General features: G+C 44.8%; 1 protein-coding gene across 3 annotated transcripts in view; it reads left to right on the top strand.

The window, feature by feature from the left end:
• The first annotated feature begins 1,368 nt into the window (after window positions 1-1,368).
• Window positions 1,369-23,019, top strand: part of TJAP1 (tight junction associated protein 1) — a 40,178-nt gene continuing 18,527 nt past the window's right edge. For all 3 annotated transcript variants that reach the window (XM_086744524.1, XM_086744522.1, XM_086744521.1), the window contains exons 1-2: window positions 1,369-1,495; window positions 2,537-2,613. The gene's annotated coding sequence lies outside the window, so the exon portion shown is untranslated. The remainder of the gene's footprint in view (window positions 1,496-2,536; window positions 2,614-23,019) is intronic.

Below are 23,019 nucleotides of genomic sequence, written 5' to 3'. Positions count from 1 at the left end.
CTTTTATTGTGTAAGAGAGGGGACCATTTGGGCAGAGTTTGCAGTGCTGCGAGCCTGGTGCTACCTGAACACAAATCTGGAGGCTTCATAAATGTCATACGTTGAGGAACATCATTCAAATACTATCAGAACTTTTCTTGGCCATGCAAATTTCCTCTGGACTAGGCTCCATTATTTACCATGTGAATAATTAATTCAGGAAATGTTTGTGGAAGAAAAGGTAATAGGGAAGGGAAGCAGAAGGTGACTAAGTCTATGTACTAGGCATGAGAGGCAATGGACAAAGTACCTGTGTGAGCTCAGAGTGGAATAAATGGGGCAATTTAGTTCAAAATTAAAATGTGTTGACTTATTGAATTCCCAAGCCTGGAACAATACGATGGAAGATTTTGCAAATAGACACCAAAGCACATTACCAAATTGTGTCCAGGTCTGACTAGCTCTTGTCTGCCTTGGGCTGGTACACACTGTCCTCAGTCCCTCTCCTTTGAGAAGCAGGCAGTTGTGCCTGGGGGTTTTAGGTGGATTTTTCTATTGACTACTCTCCCTCTCTCCCTCCTTCTCCACCTGGCCCCACGGATGGGAACAGACTTCCCTAGTGATGGGCTCAGACTGTCGGGATGTTTCTCAGAAGCTGAGGCAGGTAAGAAGGTGAAGGAGCTGATCCTGGACACTGGCTCCCAGGGAATTGTCCTGGCTGGCAAAGACCTGAAGAGGGCACATCACCTGCAGTTACTGTGAGCCCACCTTGGGGTCCTGAGCACACCTACAGGCTCTAACTGCCATGACATTACTTTTTTTTTTTTTCCCTGTCTTCTTCATCAACTCAGGGATTGAGCTGCCCCTTCTCAAGGTCTGCTCTCAACTGTGTGACCTCGGAGGCAGCCTGCGAGGTGACCAAGGGCTCCAGCCCGGCTGCGCTGCTGGAGCCTCCAGACCCAAACGCAAGGGCGCGTTCTGCATCCTTCCCCTGAGGGCTGATGGGCCGTGCAGAGGCCTCACGGGACCCTGCTCTTACCGGGGGAGCCCCCTCCACGGGCTCTGTCGGGGAAGGAGCCCCAGCAGCCCGGCAAAGATGGGCGAACTCCATCCTCCCGTCCCCCCCTCGTCGCTGGCACTCGGGATCGCTCGTCCTGCCCGTCCCCCCCCGCATCGCGCGGCCCCGTTGGTTTCGCCCCGTCGCCCCTCTCCCCCGCCCCGCCCCGCCCCGCCCCGCCGCTCCCCTAGCGTTGCCGCGGTTACGGGGCAGACGCACCGCCCGCCGCCGCGGCTGGCCCCGCCCCCTCGCGTGCTGCCCGATGACGCAGCTGCGCCGCGGCGTGGGGATTCCGCCGGATTACCCGGCCTGCCCCGCGGCAAAATGGCGGCCTGAGGCGAGAGCGTGAGGCCGGGGCCGAGCGGGGGCAAAGTTTGGGGCGGGCCCGAGGCGGGGCCGAACCGAGGCAGAACCGGCCGCAAAGTCACTGGGACCCTGGGCGGAGCCGAGCCCGACCGGGTCAGAGCCGGGCTGGGGCCCCGGGGGCGGGGAGCGGGGAACGCGACCGGCTGGGGAAGGAGCCCGGGCCCGGGCGAAGCCCCCCGCGCCCCCGGGCCTCGCTGGCCTTCCCAGGCGGGCTTCGGGCCGGCGCCCTGCGAGCGGGGGGCTCTCCCTGTCCCCGCGTGTGGCCCCGGGCCGGGAGGAGGTGTCGACTTCCCTGAGGACAGCGGGTCCGGGCCGGTCTCACCGTGGACAGGGGGAATCAGCCGGGCGGGGCGGGTGGCAGGTGGGGGCCGGGTGCGGGAGGGTGGTATGGCCACAGTCTTGGCTCCAGGGAAGGGCCTGACCCGTGGGGGAGGGTGGAAGGGTCACCACCTCGGCCATCAGGGCATTAGGGAGCTTTCCTTCCCGGGAGACCTGTGGCGGGGAGCAGAGTGGGCTCGGAAGCGGCAGGCCAAACCGGGTCCATGCAGAATGTAGCCTTGTCTGTGTGATGGAAAGGTAGGTGGTGTGGGGGATGAGAAAGCAGTATCTGTGCAGGGAGCGTTGCTGGAGTAGGAGCTGCAAAGCAGAACAAGCCTGGGCCAGTGTGTGTGCGTGTTAAAGAACCGGAGTATAACTGACAGAGGCAGAGTTGGAAGGGAGGGAGCAGCACTCATCTGGTGCCAAACCTGGCAGGGGGAATAGGAAATTCTCTACCAGCCTGTACACCCTCTCTGGTACAAGGGATGCTTCCTGCTATAGAATTAGTGAGCAGCCCCTGGGAATATGGGAGGACTTTGAAGAAAAACAGGTGAACTGCGTATTCTGTGAATACAGAACTGCGTCTGGCTCTGGGCTTGAGCACATAGCACAGAGCAAAGGATTGAGTGCTAATGGGGGAGATTGCATTGGTAGGCATCAGGGTGTGCAAATTATATGCAAGTCTGGCAAGGCTGAGAATGACCTACATCTGAGAGATGCCAGGTGGAGGTTGTCCACTGAAAAGAATCATCCATCAAATGTAGATAGTTCTGTGCCGGCGAAAGGTTTTCAGAGGTATGCATCTCTGTTTTACAGATCCAGAGAAGGAATAAAGGAAGGATAAAGGGTCTACAAAAGAGGAAGTAATGAATCCTTGAAGCATCACACAGCAGGTAAGAAGGCCAAGAATGAGATGATGCTGAGTCAGACTGTGTTTTTTTTGGTCCCACAACTCGAATTTTTTGAGAATATGTGAACCACATACCTGAAAAACTGTCCCTCTCTGTGGTATTATCTACATCGTAGTAGGCCTGAATTGAGAGGCCAGGGAGGTCAATGAAACGGGAGTGACCCTGAAAAAGTCAGTAAGAGCCCGTGGGAAGAAAAGTTCAGTTAAAGGTGTAAGCCGGTGCTCTTTACACACCATCCAGAGAAGCAGTCTAAAGTCTGTTCTGTCAGTACTGAAGTAGGTGTCTTTTCTGTATAATCACAAGGATCTACCCAGCCAGAATCCCAATGAAATCCTTTCTGATGATCCTGCTCTTGCAATAATTGTGATACTTACCAAAGTTAGATAACTCTAGTGATCCTCTGTTCTGTTAGGTTTTTCCTCCACCACATTGTTTTTTCCACACATATTTTAACTGATCCCCTGGCAGGTGCTGCAGATGTACCTCTGGCCTCCCTATCTCCTGAACTCACTGTTGAGATCCAGTTTAGAGGGGCAGCTATTTGGTACCCAGCAGCTGGTCCTTTGATCGTACTTTTCAGTTACTTATCAAATCACTTTTAGTACAACTCCTTTCTCTTTTCTTCATTTCTTAGTGAATCACTGCAGAAAGCATAAGTATACCAAGAGTGCTTTGCGTACAGTGTGTTTCAGCTTCTGGATGTTAAATCAGGATTTAAGCTAGTGGGTCTTAGCTGTGGTATCAGGAGCTTTTGGCTTCTCGTTCCTTCTCAAGCAGCCAGTGCTCCTGAAATCATGAGAATGCGTTTCAACAGGGCCGGCAGAGTTCCAAAGTGCAGCCTGTGGCTATCTTCGTCTTTAATATTAACAAGGCATTGGGTCAGGAGGGGATGAGTTACGTGCCAAGACCTGTTGCCTCCTTAAGCCAGCTTTCTGAACCAAAGATGACCTTGCATTCTTTTCCAGTCTGTTTCAAGTAGTTTGTTGGCTGCTGCTAAGTCACTTGTTTGCAGCTTTCAAAGCCTAGATTCTTGTATCTATCATCCACTCTAAGTACAAGCATATAGCATAGTATGTAGGGGAAATAGACAATAGCTTTGAAAGATGTATAGTCCTTTACAGGTCTGCCCCCTTTTTGTCCCAGAGCGGGACAAATAAAGTCAGATAGGAAAAGTAATTTTTGGTCAACGTACTGGCGTGAATGGTGCCAGAGCTGACTTGGAGAAAGGATTTGTGGCAGCTGGTGTGGCATATAGAGTGCTTTTTAAAAAGTGAAGAAAACCAAACTGTTTGAAGAATAGCAAAATAAACAAGTTTCAGTAAAATGCAACTGTATTCTTCAGTAGTTGTTTGAAGTAGACTTGATGCTTGTGAGTCCCAGAGGCTGATGATTTTTCTGAAGGTGAGCTCCCTAACTTGTTAAAATGTCTGCAGTGTTTTATAGAGGATCCACTGAAAACTGGACTCTCTGAGATTTCCGTGTGTCACCACATCCGCAGTGTAGTTCCAAGAAATAGTTCTGGAGGTAAGGTCATAATGAATTAACCATGTTGTGTCCTTCTTAGTAAGGGCCTAGCTTTTACAGCACAGTGTGATAAGAATAATGTAGTAATGACTAATAACCCTCTGCCTTTCATGTTGCTGGGAGAAATATAACATGTAGGGTTCTCAAATGGGTCTGCATGAGATAGAGATTGGGGGCAGGATTCCTCTGCTAAGAAACGAGGGTTTGGCTTGACACCTTTTTGACTGATCTCTGCTCTTTTGACTGGGGTTGTCAGGAACTGGAATTGTCATAACGGAGCAAATTTTCTTAGCTGTTCAACTTGATTGGTGCTTTGCGAGTAAACTTAAGGTCCTGCAGCTGGATATGTTCGTCTCCTTTCTTGAAGGCTTTGGTTTGAACTATGTCCCCTTTTTGTATGACACCTTGAGCTATGGGGAGAGTGAGTGCTTGTGACATTTGTGCTAGCTGTGTGTATTTCAAGTCACTAGTAACCAGGTAAATATGATCCTCTCTGAAATTAATTTTACACAGGACTGCAAATGAATTATGTGCGTAATCTATGCAAACAGGGCTAATGCCTTAGGGCATGAAATCGTCTGTCCTGTTTCCCTGCCAGTTCCTCTACCTGAGGGCTTTTCCTTAGATCTAGATTGGCTGGGTCTGTAACTGTAGTACGAAGAATGTTACTTTTTAAAACTGAAGTAACTTTACAGGGGAAGGATGACCCTGTGGTCGGAATTCTGAACTGCAATGTAGGATACCTAATTTCTGCCACAGATTTATTGTGTGAACGTGTTGAGATCATTATGGTTTTTTGCTCTTCATTCTTTAGTTGCAAAATACGATTAATGTCCATCTTACTGGGGATTTAAGGAAGAGTCCATAGCTGTCTATAAGATGCTTGGATACTACGGTGTTGAATGCTTTAGTAAAGCTCAGTGGAGGAAAGATGAAAAGGATATTCCAAGCTGTTACTTCAAAATGAAGCAGACCCTGCCTTGTTTAAGGCAAGTGGGCACTCTGAGAATCCTTCTTCTCTTTCCTTCCCAGGAGCTATTTGCTTGTTTCCATGGCTTGTAATGCCAGATAACTGGATGAATCTTTTTTACTTAAATTAATCTTTTCTCTTTTTTTGCTCTCTTGTTTGTTCCACACTCAAAATTATTCTCTTCATTGTCAGGACGTTCATGTATGGTCTTATTGCTAATATGCTGAGGCAGAGAGGGCCAACAGCAGCAGTTTGCAGGCTGTCTCGTGTTTGGAATGACATGAACCACCATCTCTAGAGTATTCTCCTAGGAGCCATGCTTAGGAAGGAAATGGCGTGGAAGGCCATGTAGGAGTGTGAGAATAGCTTTGCGATGGTTGGAATGCAGGATAAGCCTCACTTGGGTGGGCTCAGTTTTCCTCTGCTTTTCAACAATGCTGGATGCCAAGCCTGAGGAAGACTGCTGTGCAGAGGTGAAAGAGCTGGAATGTATTCTTCAGTTGAGGTGAACACAATTGAGTGAAACTGATAGGCATCAAACTGAATAATGATTTTAAAGTATTTTCACATGATGTCTAATCTGTGGAAATTCACTACCACATAATAGCACTGAGGCTAAGAGCTGAGCGGGATTCAGAAAAGATCAAGCACTTACAAATGGAAATGTTCAGACTTGCTTTAGCTAAAGAACTCAGTTGAGAAGGTGTATTTTTCAGACATAACTGAATCTGAGAGGTAAATGTTTGAAGAAAGGGCAGTTTGTTCCATAATTGTCCACTGGGGCTTTTTGCTCCATCTTCTAAACCACCTTGTATTGGCCTGTGTCAGAGGCAAGGTATTGAATCACACTTATTTGTCATGTTATGTTGCTCACTAACCTTTCTTTTTTTGTGATAACTGCATTAGGAAAATAAAACAAACCACCAACCAAAAAACAAAGCCACAGAGCACTCCAGTTGCTTTGATTAGGTCTGGTAGTTGAGGATTTTAAGCTGGAGGAGAGCAGGGTCCTTGGAAAGATAGTGTAGTCCATAGATGAGAACTATCTTACCCATGAACATGAAGACATGTAAGTATTGTCTCTTTGTGCTGAGTGGTCAGGAAGAGTGCTCTGTGCTTCTTACCTTTGCTTGTAAGAGGGAAAAGAATATGTGGAGTTTGGCCTTTCCACGTTGCGGTCTTATGGTGGACTTTAGCCTGGAAGGTGGCTGAAGGGAAGGGCTTTAAGGCTGTTCAAGTGAGATCTGGAATGTTGTAGCATGAGCTTTAATGTCTCAGCGTCTGGGAAGATACAGTCTGTGTCCTGTGCTCATGGACAGTCTGTCTTGAGGATCAAGAGAATCATCAGTGCTGCTTGGTCAGGTAAGCATAAATTTGGTTTGATGGATAGGGTAATAAAGGTAAGTGGCAGTGGTATGGGGATACGTATAAAAAGGTGTTTATTTGTAATGTTTGTAATGCCTAAACACAAGCGGAACTCCTGAAGGAAAGAATGTGTGGGGGGATTTTCAGAGCTAGTGGCAGGTCTGCAAACTTGAGATCCCTGTATAGATACTCTCCCTATGGGCCGTTCTGGGAACAACATGTGCTTTGGGGCACAACGTAACCCATTTGTAGCAGGGGCGTAGCAGCTGTGAGTAAAGGGTTTCTGACATTCACGGTAGTTTTGTGATGCTGAGAGTGAAATGGGTCAGGATTGGAAAGTAAGGTTTCCCGCAAGGGTTAGGCTGGTTTTTAGGCATAGAAGATCTGACCTGCTGCTAGTGGCAAAAGGGAACTGATTTAAATTTCTGATTTGTAGGGGTCAGCAAATTAAAAACTGAGAGTCTGACGGTAACTACTGTGTCTTTGGTTGAATTCTATATTTGTATTTTGGCTCTGCAATAAAGCTGGCTTTGGCAATGTTGTAGGAGTCATAACTGGATTTTCTTACTCTTCTGTTTAAAGTCTCAGTTGTCCAGCTGCATTAATATAACACTCATGCATGAATGGTTCTGAAATCAAAAGGGACAGATGAGGTAGTTTCTCTAACTATTGGGGAATTATACTTGGCTCATAAAAAGCCTTAGGCAAATTTTACTTCATAGCACTTGTTTCAAAAGAGTATAAGTTATTTTCCTGAGATAATAATTAGATAATAGTTGTGGCAGTAAGGTTTTTGACCATTATTTTAGCATATGCTACTCAGGGTAACTGCATTTAGACCTGGGTGTGTCTTGCTGCACAAGCTCTATACAATTCCCAAAGATGCCTTGCTTCATTGTCTCCTAAATCAGATTTCATCCTGCAGCTTTGCTGTTCATTAGTGAGGACTCTGCTACTGCCCAGCGGAAAGTTTAAAAGTATTCTAGGAAGGTGACTTGAAATCTGGTCTATATCAAATAGCTGAAAAGCGATTGCAGTTAATTCTACTGTTCTGGTTTTTTTCTTGTGTGTTTTTATTTATCATTTTTTCCTTATTGAGGACTCTTTCCCCCTTCTCTTTTACCTGTAGGAGATCCGTACCCAGTGTATTGTGTGCACAACCCTTTCAAATGAGGGAAAAGAAAATGAAAAATGGCAGGATATTTGTTTAAAATTAAAGCTGTTTTAAGTAACCTTTCTTGAGAATGGACTTCAAGTTCACATCCTACCTTGAAGTGGTTTAATTTTGCTAAGCAGAAAGCATCACATGCACTAAAGTATGCAAAATATATTTCTTGAACTTTTAGAATTGAATTTTTCAAGTGTTGCTTGCACTATGGTTATGTAAATACTAGAAAATGAAAACTTTGCTCAGAAGGATTTTCTCAGCTAACTGCATTTTGCTAGTGATACACTCTCTTAGTAGATGTCTGTGTAAGCACTCAATCAAATTTCTTTTAGCGCTAGTACAGAGTGTCATTTTTTGGAAGCTTCTCGCACCAGGTTGGATTGATTCCTGAAAGCAAATCACCCTTGCTGAGCTGCAGCATTTCTGTAGAATCTACTTATAAGTGTATCCATTTTTCCTTTATTAGATGATGCCTGTGTAAATAGGTCCCCAGGTGTATCTGAAATGGCTGTAACAGGCTATATTCAGTGTCATCAAGGCTCCAGCTGGATGGGGAGGGCTGTATTACTGTGCTGCTCCAGGGATGATTTACTACCCGACTGACAACGTGCAATATAAACATTAGTCCAAGCATGATCTTGTCCCAAAACCCCGCCTACACAGGGAGCCAGGAGTCTTCCTGCCACGTGCCATAAATCGTTTACGGTTTGCTCATGCCCATACATTTGAAAACCAGCTGTGTATTGGGGATTAGCAGTTTGCAGAAGGCCCATGCAGGGCTAAATTAGGGTCTCTTGCCTTAGTGGCGAATACCGGTATTGGAATAGCGGGAGTGCTTCTCTGCAGTGGAAAGCAATTTACTCTGGGAATAGGGGGTGGGTGCAGGATATCTGTGAGGGTACCGCAGCCAAGGCAAAGCATTGGATTGTCGTGCTTCAGTTTGAGCTCAGATGCTTGATTGATAGCTGCCCAGCATGGTGAGGGATTGAACAATTCATTGTTAGCTGTGTGGCTTTTTAAATTTTATTTATATATTCATTATTTATATATAATTGGTGTGTATATATGTACACACAAAATGCAGGCAGGCTACTTCTGTCTCCTAGGAGCTGAAAGATGATAGAATTTTTAGGTCTTTTTACATTGTGAAGTTTGCTAGCCCATGGTAGCAGAATTGAATAATATAGAAGGCCATCTGGGGCTTCACAACTAATTTTCAGCTTTTATGAAAAGTTTTACTGTGTCACTTGGATTTATTACAGCTTTGCAACTTTAGCTCCCAAAGTAAAACTGTTTTTGTGCTGGCTGCGAGAATTTAAAATATCTCCTGGAGCTTGTAATGTCTAACTTGTGTTTATGGTGAAACCTCCCATTTGTCCAAACCTGGAAGCACAATCTGTTTGATAACTTTAAATGTATTGATGCTTTTACGTCAATGCTGAGTACATCAGAGCCTAAAGTCAGTTGGTGCCTTCCAGTCTTTCTGTAAAAAAGAGAATATGCAGATTTTGGTGTACAAGTGAGACTAGACAGTACAGTTCAGATATCTCCCGTGTGCTGACTGGAGGACTAGCAGCTGGGTAAACCAGGTATAAGTAGATCATTTTTATCTGGGTTGGTGTCTCCATCAACAAACCGTTTCTTGAGTGCGTTGGGTAAGAATCTGGGTGGAATGTGTCAGCAAGGTGCCTCTTTCTAGATGTTGAACACAAGTGCTTCCAGACTATGCCATGAGCATCTGCGGGGCCATGGGTAAAGCCAGTGGGCTCTGGGTAAAGCAGGTGACTTGTTTCCAAAACGACGCAGTTAGAAGGGTTCTTACTATTTTGCTGACGTCTCTCTGAAATAAGACCATTTTCCTGGAGCTTCCTGCTCTACTTTCTTCTGTCATAGGTTTGGGGAGAGTAGCTGGAATGGTTCATCCTAGGCTTGTTTGAGTTTAGGAGTTGCCTCCATTTTTCTTATTCCTTTTGGTGAAAGACTGTATGGTCTGTTTGATTCTTTATGCTTTGCTGAGATGGAAGCCAGATAGCACCAAATATGTTTGTGGCTGTTTGTGTGGGCATTTGAGATTTGGAAGGCACCTGTTAATGAGCTGTAGGTCATTTCATGTCAGATTGGCTAAGTTTCCATCAGGCTGGTTCTTTGTTGCGGCAATGTATATGGACTGTGTATGTTTGGAGATCCCTATTATCTATCTCAGATGGAGAGGGCTTTCCTCCTGTTTGCTGCCTCCTCTCTCCCCACAAGAAAAAAGTAATCACCTGATTCTGGAGAGCTGTTAACCTCCAGATTGAATTAGATGTTTTGCTGTTACTTATATAGACTTTTTCAGATATATACAGAGGTTAGAGAGGGGTGTGGATATGTGTTCATATTTTCAGCTTTCCCTCCTTCTCCTTGTTTTTCATGCTGCTGTTGGAATTCACCCTTCCCTTTTCCTGGGAACTGGTGTGAAGGATTTGCTGTCACCCAGAGCAATGCTCAGTCCGCTTGCCTCAAGGCTTTACCTGTCCAGGTTAGAACTTTGCCCAACTTCCACAGGCAGCAGTTTGTTTATGAGCTTTTGTTACCTGAATCTTCTGGGGTAGGTCTGAAGGGAACAATTCAGGGCAGTGGAAGTCTCGGAGACGCTGGGATAGGGGAGGGAAGGAAAGAATAGGGTTAGCAGTACAGTTAACTCTCCCCCCCACACACCCTCCTTTTTTTTCCCCCTGTTTCCTCACCTGCCCAGCTGTGTAGTAGGTTAGCAGTACGTGTCTGTTCTTATTCTTATGAAAGTAGACTTTGTTCTCTGAAGACTGTTAATCATGCCCCATGGGGGTGTAATCAGTTTTAAGGTATTTAATACAGTGCAGGCGGGAACAGGCCGCCTGGCCGGGCTGGCAGATTGCAACACTACAATTATAAAGGGCCCCTTTCCCCCACTCACCCGCCCACCGGTGGCAGGATGAGGGTTGCACCTTGAAACAGTATTAAGTCTATGAAAAATAAAGATGTAGTGGGGGAAGGGAGAGGAGAGGCTGAGAGGGCAGCTCCTATTCCAGGAAACAGGCAGACGTACATGCTGCGAGAGCTGCAGCCATTGCAGGTTGTACTGGTGAGACTTGGAGGAGTTTGGATGTGTCACTATCGAAGCAGATTGCACAGGGATGGCCCTTGGCAACCTGTAGAGGCAGCAGGGGCTTCCATCCTCTCCGAAATGAGTTTTCTTGTGGTGTCTGGAGTTGGAGAGGTGTGGAATGGTTAGAAGTGGAGAAGCCCTTTCTCCTGCATGGAGTGATTTAGACACTAATCTGTTTGGGTGCTTTTGTAAATCCTGCCAGGCTTCTATTTATATCTCTGGATATAAATCTATTGGCAAATCTGGCATTTCATGCCTCTTTGTTCCAAGTACTGGAGCTACTGCAGCAGCTTACCTTACTGGCTTAGAAGGGAATAGGTAGCTTGAGGCCTTGCATTTTAATGGGCATGGGTAAGTCTACTGGACCTCATCTGGTCTCTTCTTGTTACCTAATACCAGACCATTCCTCTCATTGAGGGCCTTGAAATGCACGTGGGGTGTGGAGCAGCTGGGCCACATCCTTATTAACCATCCCTGCTCTGGCAGCTTGGTAGATGCATCAGTATGTTTCTGGAGCTTGTGGCTATGTTGACCTTTCGCCTTCCAGGTTCCCCAGAGATTACAGTGTTTCAGCCCTTCATGGGTGCTGTTTGAATTTGCTGACACTTCTGTGCAATGACAGTACAGGGCTCCCTCTGTTTGTGTGCTCTTTGCTTCTTGGAAAGTAGAAGGGAATATGTGTTCTGCCATATCCATTTGTGTTAAATAGTTTCTGTTATTTTTACCTCATGAAATCCTGCTCCTTTCTGACATCTATGTGCTTTACTGAAGTTCAGAATCTACTCTGCAAAGCACACCAGATAGAAGCTCTTTTTTTTGGCAGCCTTTGGGACACTGGTGTACATTCAAGTTGGATATATTCTTGCTACAGTGCTTGTGACTGTTGGCTTTCCTGCTTGGTGCTGAGAGAACGCTGGCTCACAGTTGGCCCTTAGAACGGTGCGATGGGTCTTTAAGAGTGGGTTGATGTTTAGTTGTGTTACACAAAGTAAGTGCAGATTCAAGACTGGGGAGTTCACAATACAGCCTTCCTTTCGTGGACTTACGAACACTGTTGACAACTTCATCTCCTGATGCATCCTTATCTGTTTTCTTTCAGAATAACTTGATGTTTGGGAACAGTGAATTCTTTGGAAAGCTTTGAGATTTGCAGGAATGCTGTGTGAAGGAGGAGTAGTGGTTTTTTTTCTTACTAGAGCGTAGTCTGTTTGTGACTCTAAAATAGAGAGGTTTTGAGACAAGAGGTTACCCAATGTTTTGGGTTTTTGTATATTGAGTCTCTCTTCTCCTGATTGTGAAGTGACCAGATGTCACTGCTGTAAGGAGAGAATAATGTACAATCAAGATCAAATCTGTTTCTATGGGCAGTGGGGACAGTGTTTACAAAAAGATTTTTGGGTAATGAGGAAGTGCCTGCATCTCAGAGAAGCCGCTTGACTTAAGGTAGAGCAGTTTCCTGGAGGTGGAAAAAGGCCTGGATCCTTCCAGGCAGCCCTAGTGCCTGAAGTCAGCTTCTTACTCAGTTCTGTCTTCTCAACTCGACAAGTCCAAGTGTTACGTTTGCCCCTTGTCTTACAGCAAAAGTCAGGGAAATACCCTTCCCAGGCTACCGCACAGAGCTGTTCCTGCCCTGGAACACGGTTACTTCCTAGCACTGGTGACATGACTCTTCTCCTCCTTGTGGCTTGCGTGCCCGGTTGATAACTGTCCTGCTGTACTCTCTTTCTCCTGCCCCATGGCTTGAGAAGTTGCTTGGAGAACTCGAGGACTCTCCCACAAATGAGTTTGAGGCTGAAGCCGTTGTTGGGGTCCTGGCAGTGGCAGGGCTGGCATGTGTAGGGAGCGTGGTGGGTGTGTGGGCTTTGCTGCTTGTTTTCCTTCCCTGCCTGGTGAGGAATGCAATGTGTTTGCCTTCCTTGGCCTGTGGTTGCAGCCACATTCCTGCACTGGGAGTCAGCGCGGCGGCGGGCGGCGTGCTGTTCATGCCCCCTGGCTACATGCTTTCAGCTCCACATCAAAGGTGTGTTTAGTGTGTAGCTTGTGCCATTCCTGGCCACACCTGGTGGCCTGCAGGCATGCAGGAGGTGGAGTCTGGCTGTGTTTCCAGATGGCATTCAGGGTTCAAACTTCTTACTTGTGGAAAGGCTGGAGCTGAGTCCATGCTAAACAACCCTAGGAATGCAGCGGGAGAGCTGAGCAGCACAGTCACTCCAGGGGCATGTCCTAGCAGCAATGTTTCCTTTATAGCTGCAGCAAAATAACTCATGCCTTTTCCTCCAAAGGAACTGTCTGTTTGCTTGGGTGTGTTGTACAGTTTAATTTACACCGATAAGGCCAATTAAGGTTGGCTTGTCCCCCCTGCAGCCTGTGTGCTCTTGGAGATCAGTAGATGATTGAGTGGCTCGTGCCATCAAGCTCTGCTCAGTACAAACTGTGCATGAGGTGTCTGCCTGGAGATTGAATGACTCTGGGATTTAACCCAGGCAGGAGTGCTTCACCTAGTCAGTTGGTAAAAATGTTCTTGCACATGTGTGCTGCAGCTGAACTGCTCCAGCTTCTGAAGAAGCTTCCTTTTTCTGTCTGGTACCTCAAGAGATGAGGACCAGAAGCTTGGTGAGGGATGGCAGATCAGGATGTGGATGCGTTGTTTTGGAATCCTTGACATGATGTCTGCGAGAAATGGTCACTAGTTTCCTATGCCCCTATCATGCAAGCCATCCTTACCCTCTTTATGCAAGTCTTTCATTTGCCTGGCACAGGGAAATGTGTCCCTTCTGTCAGTGTCAGTATGGGCAGCCCATGGGCAAGGCTGTGGAAAGAACAGCAGAACATATTCTGTGTCCTAGGTAAGCCCTGGGCTATTAACTTCATTACCCAGTTTGCTTTGATCTTTGGGACTTGCAGTTTTGCTTCTGTCAATTTCTAGTAGCCTGAAAATCTGTGATCTGCCAGTCATTTCCATATTGGTTAGTCTTCTGCAGAAGACTTCCCTACTGCCATCCTTGTACAGTAGCAGACATGAAGGAATGAGCTCTCAGAAGCGGTCTGTCTTTATAACGTAGTTTTTGTGTTTTAGCTGTTCCCACAGTCTCTGGGTCAGTTGCTACAGAGCTACTGTTACCAGACTGGTCCATGCCATGCTCTCTTGAGAAGGATGTATCACTTTTCATAGCAGGATCTCAATGATGGGTGCTTAGGGGAATGTTACTTGTTGCAAAAAGACTCTTACCATTGTGAAACGGTTGGAAGTTATTCACATTGGACGCCCTTCTCTCTTTATTTCATGTAAACTGTGCATTTTATTTCAAACTAGGTGCCTTTGACTCTGTACCTGACTTCTAGGGCTTGGGTGTTGACGAGAAAGTGTGTTGCCTGAATCTTAATTTTCCTTCCTCTTCTGCAGTGCAGAACTGAACAATATGCCCTGTGGGCAGCATGAGGTGTAGCAAAATATAAGTAAGTCTAAAAATGGGTTATGTGGAATGTTATTGATAGAGCATTTAAGTGTGTATAATCATTGGGTGTTTCAGCTTTGTCATGTGATATAGGTGACAGCTGTAAAAGTGGAGGTGGTCTATAGGATTAAATACTGCTTCTGCTATCACTTCCTGATTGCCAGGAAGAGAGTAAGTGAGCTGAAAGAAAATGGATATGATGTTGGCTAAGGAGCGGGGAAGACTGATTCTTGGCCTCTTTCTTTCCTGTCAGTGAGTTTTACCATGTGGAGAGAAAGTGACTGCTCGTTCCTTGTTTTGGCTTCCCTGCTGACCTTCAGGACTGTGTAGGAATCCAGATCTCTGTGCTTCGGTGTCTGTGCCAAACACCTCTGCTGAGAAGATGCGCTCGTCTGGCTAGAGCAGTAATCCTCACTGAGTAGCTAGATCTCCCCCTGGTGGGACAAGGAGCAGAAAGTAGGGCCACAGCTGGACAATAAAACTGGGAATTGATCTGATCCTAGGGCACCTTGAGCCGAGAGCAGATGTGGTGTTTCTACAGTTGAAACATTCCTTAGTGCAGAGTCACAGACTCTGTAGAGCTGAGCTTGTGCAGCTGCATGAAACTGAAGGCATGAGCGAACGATTTGCTGTCGGCACTGGACAAACACCTTATCTTTGTAACATCTGCCTGGCAATACACTGGCATTCCTCCATGGTCTTTGTCCTTAGGTGAGCCGTGAGCTGCTAGCTCTTTGAGTGGTTTAGTCTGACACTTGAGAAAAAAAAAAAAAAAAGTACCTGGAACATGATTATTTGCTTTCTTTAGAATATCTGGGGCTAATCATCACCCTTTGAGAATAGGTGACTTCATTTTGCAGGTGAACTGTCTTTCATTCCCAACTTGCTGTCTGAAGAGCTGCATAGAGCTTACTTACAGGGGGGTCTACAGGGAGGACCCCAGTGGAGGTGAAGAGCTTGTCTTCACTGCTAAAAGGAGATGTTTTTCCTTAACCTCAGAATAATTAACGAGCTTATGCTATCCCAAAGGATAATGGTGGTAGAGACCAAGCATTTCAGTTTTACAAGAGTAATTCCAGGCAGGGGATGTAGTGCTGGTCTGGACAAGCTGACCTTGTGGTAAAACTAAAGTGCTGGGCTTTCGCTGCAGTTGCCCTTTGGGACAATTTATGCTCATTATTAGCTCCAGATGAAGAACAACAGTGGTGCTAGCCATGATGACAAATGTGGAACAAGATGGTTGATGAGAGCTCTAATTCTGCCCTGAGGAGGGGTTGTGTTTGAGGAAAGAGCTGAAGCAACCCTGCTTGGTCTCAGATGGGGTGTCTGTGGTTCACCTGAGGGAGGAAGGTGAACCTAGAAGGTACATACTGTCTATACAGAAGGACAAGCAGTGCAACCTGTGACTGCTGGTGACAGAGAGCCTCCTCATGTGCAGCCTGTAGGGCAGGGGATGTAGGTGTGGATCCCCTCTGCTGTAGTTAGGATCCTGCTGTTAAAAGGGCTGACTGGAGCCTAGGTGAATGGGGAGAGAAGAGCCATAGCCAGTTGCGTGCTTTATGCATGTCACCAATGAAAGATGGGTGGGTGGATCTGTTTGTTTTTCCTAAGATGGATTAAACTGTGTTGTATTTCTGTGACTGAATTCTCAGAACAAAATCTCTCAGCAGTTCAGTGGTGCTGAAAACTAAGAGAATAATTTAAAAAAAAAAAAAAAAGACAAAAAACCCCAAATGGGGCAAACTGAGGTAGATTAACTACAGGACCACACTACAGAAAAGAGAGAAGATGCTCCAGGGTTACATTCTGCTTCAGGAGCCATGCGGCTCTGTTGTTTACAGAGTTAAGACGAGTTTTATGCCTGTTCCTGCCCTTGGCTTAGGCTCTGAATCTGCTCGGCCCAAAGCATATTTTTGAAACCAGTCTTCTTTCCTTGTTCTGCCTTTGCGCCTGTTGAGACGATTACTGCCAGTGTGTAGGTGTGGGTGCTCTAACACTCCACATTACACCTGGGTGCAGAGGCTAAGTGGAAGTCAATGAGGAATACTTAATATTGTCTCCAGAGTAGGCAATGACGGTGACTTGGGTTAAGTGAGAGGCGTCTGAGCCTGGTAGGAATCCTGCTTTGCAAAGGAGTTAGTAGCACCATCACTCATAACGTCTGGGAAGGGAAAGCGGCAGGATGTGATCAGCTTTGGGAAAAGGCTGTGAACCCCTTTAACTTTTTTCCCTTTGGCTGGATAAGTTTATTCCTCTAACACCACTTTTTTTTCTCTCAGTGCTACACTGCTTTTCCTTGCCAGTTTCTAATGAGCTATTGCTTATTGTAGGTGAAGCAAGGATCAGGCGGCTTGGTTGAAGAATGACCCACTGCTATCCTCACACAATGCTGGAGTCTGTAATTTTACTTCATTATACTGATGGCTGTCTGTGTTCAGTGCTGTAGAGATCATAAAATATTTCTGTGCTAGAAGATCTTCTCTGATGAATAGCAGAGAGGATGGCTCAAGTTTCCATGGCAATGCTTCTGAATGTGCTTCTGTCACCAAAGAAAGGGGGATTTTCTGTTGATTAAGGTTTGAGGATTTTATCTGAGAAAAGGGGATGGTGGTGAGACTGCACGTTAGTTGTTTGCCTGCCTTTGGGTAGTGCCTCTGACTGATATATAATCTGGAGAAAGAGGAAGCTGACATTTGGCTAATGGCAAAGATGGACTGTGTCATGCAAACTACAGCTGGACTCCTGGACATGCTTAACCGTTCAGCTACAGATGCAGCTGCACAATCACCCAACAGTTAAGCCTGTACCATTCTCTGCCTCTCACATCTGACCATCTGCTAGGGAAAAGCTAATTAAACCAAAACGATTCTTGCTGGGATTAAACCCCAGCAGCAAAGAGAATTGAGTATAGTACAAATATTGTTCTCCTACTGGATCAGAGTTGCTGCTTTATTTGTACTTATAAAGAATTGCAGGCTATTCAACCCAGTTGCTGTCAGGTAGGTGTTTAGCTCATGCACATTTTCCTTCTCTTTTCTATCCCAGATCACTCCTATTTAGGTGCAGGAAGTTAAGGCTGCGTCTTGCTGAATTTTCCTATAGTTCCTTTCTTACAATAGCTAAGACTATTTTTCTTTTGCATAGAATTTCATGCAAAAACAGTGCACAGAGCTGTTTTTTCTCCTAGTGCCTCAATTTCTTTACTTACGGAATGGAAGTTGTTCCTGTCTTCCTCATTGCATATATGTCTGGTGAGTGTGAATTCTTGAGTTGGTATGGGGCCACATAACCTTAAAATTGCTAGAAGCTACCAGTGTGCATCTGAGACTCAAGACCAAACAGTTTATTGCGAAAATGTGCCTGCAGCCCTTTGAGTGTTGAGATTTAAATCTCGTAAAATAGAAAATGTGGAAGTGTAGTTCCCTTAGCAACTGAACTCTTGTGTATACCTGTAGTCCATGTTGCCATGTGATCAGGGCTTCAAAATAACTCCTTCCAAAAATAATAAATTAAATAGACTTACAAGTCTGATTTCATGGCTGCTCCTGGTATGCAGCAGAAGTGATAGCTCACCATGTTGGTCAGAGTTGTGGCCCCATTTAGTTTCTGAAAGCCAGTGAGGGATTTAGTTCTCTACAAGGGACTCTGAGAGGATTCTCACTATGGTCTTTCCGTGCTGAACACAGAAAACTTGTTGCACTGGAGAGGAAGTTAGTTCTGTATATGGTAGTTCAGAGATGACAATAGAAAGTGGCAGTGGTGAGAGGGTGTGGTGGTTGCCTTGATGGAGTAGATGTGAGGAAGGCTGGAGGGGGCTTAGAGAGACCTGATTGAAGAAGCAGGTAGAGATGCAAGTGAGTACCAGAAGAATTAAGATAAGGAGGAAGAGTTCAGATAGTTTTCAGTGAGGAATGGAAAAAACCCTAGTGATTTTTGGAATTGCTGGAATTTAATTTTGATTAATATGTTTCAAGGGGAGAATGCTGTGAGAACTGGGGACATGAGAGGTGATTAGAGTGTGGATTTGTAGCACGTTAGGTCTTTGACCTCAGACATGTTTTGTGTATGTGCTTACCCCACAGATAGCCAGAGAACTTCATATTTTGGTGGAAGAGGGGCAGTAGTAAGACCATGCCTGGGGGCAGTTAGATAACGTGCTCTAACTCCACACTCCAGTTTGCCCAGATAAGCTGTTGGTGAGCCATACCCTTAGGAATGAGAGAGTGGGGAACATTGCCTTCCTGGTGTCTGAACTGCTCCAGGTATGTTGGACATCAGCAAGGAAAAGCTGTGTGGGTGTATGTAAAGCAACGCAAGTATTTGGGATCACCCTTCCTGTCTTGCTTGGAGGGAGCAGAGAAAACGTTATGCCATGCCAGTCTGAGCATTATTATGATATTTAGTTGGCATTGGAGTAGCAAAATTTTCGAGTCATATAAATGTCAATACCTTTAATACCTTAATATACCTTGTGTAGTGTGGTTAGCTTATATTGATTCTAAGAGAGATGTGCCACTCTTGAGTTTGTTTTTTTTTTTTTGAAGAAAAAAATCAAACACAAAACCCAGCAAAACCTTCTTTGGAAGCAGAAAAAGGTAGAAAAGGGTTAACTTCAATATTGGTAAGGATTTTGCCATTGCAGGGAAGTTGTACTGATTTAACTTAATCAGATTAGAAACAGCTGTGATTATATTAGTGCAACATTCTTGTACAGGCATCCTTAATGTAGTTTGTGTCTGGTATCTATCTATTTAACTTAAGTTGATTCAATCGAAAGTGTTCTTAAACTGAATTAAGAACATTTACCCAGGAGGGTTATACCGCTTTATATTATTTTCTAAGTCAATTTAATTTAGTACAGTGTGTATGTAGACAAGACCTTGGGGAAAAAGCTGATCCTTTTTATTACTTGCTGAACAGTATGTCAAGTTTGGCTGCAGCCATGTGATTGTAGAATGAAAGAGCCTGTTGTGATGTATGTTGGTGGAGGATGGGTGAACTGATCGTTGCAACCTTTGTACAACTTGGTCATTCTTAGCCATAGTGTTCGATTGAAGTAGATTACTCCTCCTTATAAATCAGGCTTTTTCTTGTCTAATACAGGTGTGAGACCCCCTAGAATGTTATCTTAAGGTTCCTCCTCAGCATGCCAATAAAAGTGCCTGCAGACCTGGTTAGCATGCTGTGTATGCAGCAAAAGCAGCATCTCAAAACTTTCGCGAATGTTTAATGTTTTCAAAAGATTTAGATGACTGAGCAGGTTTGAGCTGGACTTCTCTACAGCTAGGCAGAGCTTGAGAGAAATTTCACCCAATTTTGATGCTGTTTCCCAGTCACTGTCTCCCCCAGTATGTGCCTCAGTATGCATAGTGACTTTTGCATGTAGAAAATGCATGGCCAAGGAAGAACTTACACAGTAAGTACTGCAGATGCCAGTTCTCTTTCTTGTTGAAAAGGATAAATCTAGTCAATACATCTTGTGTTTTCTGCTTGCGAAGGAAGGCTTTATGGGAACAAAACTGGTATGTGAATTACTCCACAAGCGCGGTTGTAGTGATAGCATTTCAGAATAAAGCTGGCTGCTGTAAACAGCCTTTTCAGTTCTTGAAATTTGCTTTTGCTAGCACCTGCAAGCATCAAGGCTGGATTTAACACCTCCTCAACATTGCAGATGCTCTGGGGGCTGGGTCACTGCAACAACTTGTCCATCTGTCCTCTGTAAATAATGCAAATAATATGCTCTGCTCCATTGTCTGGCTGTGTAGATGCTGCATAGTGTGTTAGCTATCTGTGTATCACTGTGACTTGTAGACAGTGCGGGTGTTTTGGAGAGCGTATTGAGGCAAGTATATAGATTGCAATAACGGAGCATTCTCTAGCATTGCTATATTCTCTGCTAGAGAGAGGGCTCAGTGACATTCGCTTGCTGGCACTGAGAGACTGTAGTTTTCCCAGAACTTCTGAAATCAAAGGCTGAAACAAGAGAACTGCTGATACTAATTGCTGGGGGCTGTATGAGACTTAGGGAATACTTACAGAGGCTGAGAGTCCACTTTTCAGTGCTTGGAGAATTTAAGCTGCTCCTAGCTTGTCCTAATTAAATGTCTTTTGATTTTATGCTCTAGGAAGGTAATGTATGATTTTTTTTTTTCCTACTTTTCTTCCCCTCCTACACAGCACAGGAACTGACAGGGGTCTGGGAAAGGAATTCCTACATGTTGATTTTCTACAGAAATGTTCACCCACTCACTCCTTCACTTCTCTTCAAATGTTTGCTTGCCGTAGCCATTCCCTAGCTTGTGTTTGAAAAAGGTTAAGGCCATGGCTCCCAAATTTCCCTCACGTGATCTACCAGCTTTTTGCCAGATACATGTTGTTAGAGTATCAAGATTTGCTTTTTCTAGCAGGTCCCAGACAGTTATTGTCAGGAACTTTTGACAGTTCTCCTAATCTCCATGAGTTGTTTTCTCATGTCTGGGTATGCATCTCTAAATATCTGAGAAACATGCTCCAAAAGTCTTCCCATGGACGATTTTGAAAGAACACAGGTAAGAAGATGGAGTGGGGAAGGACATGAAACCCAACGTGCAAAGATGAAGAGGCTCTGGAAGTATGCAGCCTAAACCACTTTGAGAGTTGAAAGGATCACTGAACAAACTAAAGAGATCAAGCTAACAGAATCACTGAACAAACTGAACAGGCTTGTGTTGTGTCAGCATTTCTGCATGAGAAGTTGTCATTAGCCCCTGATGTCGTGTTAGAGGTAACTTGGCAAATGACCTCTTGCAATTTCAGATGTAGCCATTAAAGGTGGTTCTATGCTTTTATATGCATTAGAAAGCTAGCATTCATTTCCTGGTCAAAATCTCCCCGGGGTATTTTTATTCTCCATTAACATTCCTTCTGGGGATTGGATTTGGGTGCTTTGCTTCCTGTGCTGTTCCTGTTCAGATGTTAATCAGCTGTTGTGTTCTATTCCAGTTACGTGTTAGGGATGTTAGTGTTTCTTGAGCAATGCTGATCTCTCCTGGCTTTTATAAAAGGGTTACGGAAGCTAAGCTACTCTTCACACAGCAAAGAGAGTCGATGATAAAATGCATACTTCAGGATATGGAGTGCAACTAAATTAGAGGGACTGGGATCTTTGTATTGTGGAAGGAGGAAGCAGGACTGTAAGGAAAGTGCAATTCTGATTACTTTTAAGAGACTTCCGCAGGTTGCAATGGGTATGACACATGATATGTCCAGTGGTATTTATATGCAACAAGAACTATGTAAGACTGTAGAGTCTAGGGATTTAATTTTCTTTGGAAATATGTTAGGTGTTAAGTAGGGCTTGTTACATGGCCTGTTGTTCAACAGCTAGCCTGATCCCTTTGTCTTAATAGCTCTTGGAATTGTTCCCATGCGGGGAACAGAGATTTCTGCCTAATAGTCAAGGTTAATTGGTATGGAAAAACAGGAATGAGCAATAATCTTCCTGAAACTCGATTTTAATCCAAGAGTCACTATAATGCTATTACTCAGATCTGAATTGTGAGCATTAACGTACAAGCAGAACTGAGATGCCAGTTTCAGCACTAGGAGCTGTTGTCCTTTTATTTTAAAATGACCCTCCAAGTAGCCAGCAGCAGAATGGATCTGAATGTATTTTTAATTGAGATGCCTTCTCTGAATGAAAAGATCTCTCTCATTAAATGTTAAAATGGCCTTTAATAACCTTGCAGTCCTTTTCCTCCATACTTGGCACCAGCAGTCTACAGGTGCTGCTTTTAATTTCACACAACTTGTTCTTCTGTCCTGGACAAGACCTCTTGATGCAGTTGCTGTATCATCCACCTTGCTGATTAGTTGGTCAGACTTACTGTAGCAGCTTCTCACATAGTTCTGGCTAGAGACATGTGGAGGCTAAGGTTGCCTGTATCCTTAAGCATAGGAAGGCAACTGGACAAATCTCTCTTGCTTTTGCTTCGTATGATGCTAGTGAAGAAACGTCGTTACTTCCGAAAGCAGGATCTGCCGATGTCCTGCATTGGATATGCATTGGATATGCATTCAGGTACAGGTTGGCCCACACAAAGTGAAGATTTTGGGTTGGCTGTGATGATCAGATATGTGGCACGGGACAACAGAAGCTTTTTTTTTTTTTTTTTTCCCTTTCACATGTGGGTATTGCATTTTGAGTTTTTTGAGTACACTGAGCCTGTGATAGCCAATGAATGTTTTTGTAGTGTTGCATTAGAAACAAATGTGACTAATTGTGTTATGGAATCTATTTTCTCTGTCATACAAGTTTATCTTTCTGAATAAAAAGCAAGGTTAAAGGAATGCTACTTTTAAGAGGGAAAGGCTGGAAAGATGACACAGTACCTGAAATAAGAAACATTTTCTGCAACATAATCACCATATTTCTGTTGAGGAAGGGGGACTGCTGACCCTGAACACTGGTAAGCAGGCTGTTTTATAAGGTCAGAAAAGGCACACAAGAAAAGATGACAATGAGGAAAACCCTGCAAGTCTTCTGCCTCATTGCAGGGAATGTTCAGCTGCTGCAACAGCAAGCAAGCAGAAACTATCTGCATCCTAGAACCAAAGCTAAGTATTAGCTACCTCAGGCCTCAAGGGACTTGCCAAGTATCAGGAAGACAGTAGGTGCCTACAAATGTTGCTTTTTTTCTTTGATGCTTTCCCTTTTTGTCCAAAGGGTTCCTTTTTGGACCTTTTTTTGTATGCTGTGGACCTCTTTCTTGTTACTGGAGACAAAGTGATGCTAATGGATAGT

Source organism: Chlamydotis macqueenii, chromosome 3, assembly GCF_036417535.1.
Source record: "Chlamydotis macqueenii isolate bChlMac1 chromosome 3, bChlMac1.mat, whole genome shotgun sequence".
NCBI lineage: Eukaryota > Metazoa > Chordata > Aves > Otidiformes > Otididae > Chlamydotis > Chlamydotis macqueenii.
This window is presented reverse-complemented; position numbering and strand designations above follow the sequence as displayed.